Below are 1163 nucleotides of genomic sequence, written 5' to 3' on the forward strand. Positions count from 1 at the left end.
TTAAAAAAATAACAATATAACCTTTTGTGACAATAAACGCTCGTCATGAAAAACGTTGCAGGTTTAGCGTGCACTGCACAAACACGGATGGCTCTTGAGTTTACAGAGCGAACATGTATTCATCTTCTGTCCTGATTTTTCATGTGGGTGCACACACAATGTTTGTCAAAACATACTCAGGAAAAAAGGGGCAATCTAGTGGTAGTAAAAAAAAATGAAGGAGTCACCTCATGTTTTGGTCATTCAGCTAATGGACTGAAAAACATGCTTATACATTTGACAACTGATAGGCCATTTAAACCACCATAAAACACCAAACACCATTTAAATACATGCAGTTATACTGCAATTAACAGTTGCTTTCATCATCTATTAATCTGCCAGTTTTTTGTTTTTTTTATTTGTCATCATTGTGTCCATAAAATAAAAAATAAAAAATAAAAAAACTATCACATAAGACAAATCACCAAATCCTCACAAAACAGAGCCTGGAACTTTTGATGTAATGTGTTTTTTGCTTGAAAAATTACTTGCTTAATAAAATATGAAAATAATTCCAGATTGACTTTCTTCTTTTTCGTTGTTGTTAAATTTGTTTTGTGCTTCATATGAAGTTCCACCATCTGTTTGTCTTTAAAGCACAGTGACAACTGAAAAGGTAAATGTAGAGGGCTTGAGTGCATCTGTGTCCTTACCACATAAATCATCTCATCAAAGTGGTACTTTTGTTTTCGGTCAATGGCTGCAGCGACATCTCTGGAATGGAGAAAGTGAAGAATAGACTAATATTGCCAGGGGCCACTTCCAAAAGTGCAGTTGCGCTTGCCTGGACAACACAGTTGTGAGATTCGACATTTTGTTCCAAATGTTAATGTACTGTTCCTACTAGTACTGACCTGGTGATGTAGAGAGTTGTGCCGTCACTGCGTAGCACTGTACAGACGCTGCTCATGTCTCCATCAGGACAAAGATCCACGACACCGGTTCCTTTCCTGTCAATATAACAACTTCCATGAAATTCCAGTCCATGTTGGCTCAGGCTTGGGTGTTGGGTGCATTTAAGTTTCATCTATTACACGTCAGCCTCATCTACAAAGACAGAGCTATAGTTAATCTCTTTCTGTCAACTAATGTATGAAGGTTTTTTACTGAGACATTAGGTT

At 37.1% G+C, this 1163-nt stretch overlaps 1 long non-coding RNA gene across 1 annotated transcript; it reads right to left on the bottom strand.

Moving 5' to 3' along the window:
• Positions 1 to 723: 723 nt before the first annotated feature.
• LOC147820194 (uncharacterized) lies at positions 724 to 1083 on the bottom strand. Its single transcript, XR_015437428.1, has 2 exons — positions 897 to 1083; positions 724 to 756 (listed from the first exon to the last, which is right to left on the bottom strand). It is a non-coding gene; the product is annotated as an uncharacterized LOC147820194 (long non-coding RNA).
• Between the last annotated feature and the right edge of the window lie 80 nt (positions 1084 to 1163).

The sequence above is a fragment of the Seriola lalandi genome, unplaced genomic scaffold (genome assembly GCF_002814215.2).
Source record: "Seriola lalandi dorsalis isolate HSWRI2012SDOR001 ecotype SW California unplaced genomic scaffold, Sedor1 jcf7180001978339, whole genome shotgun sequence".
Taxonomy (NCBI): domain Eukaryota; kingdom Metazoa; phylum Chordata; class Actinopteri; order Carangiformes; family Carangidae; genus Seriola; species Seriola lalandi.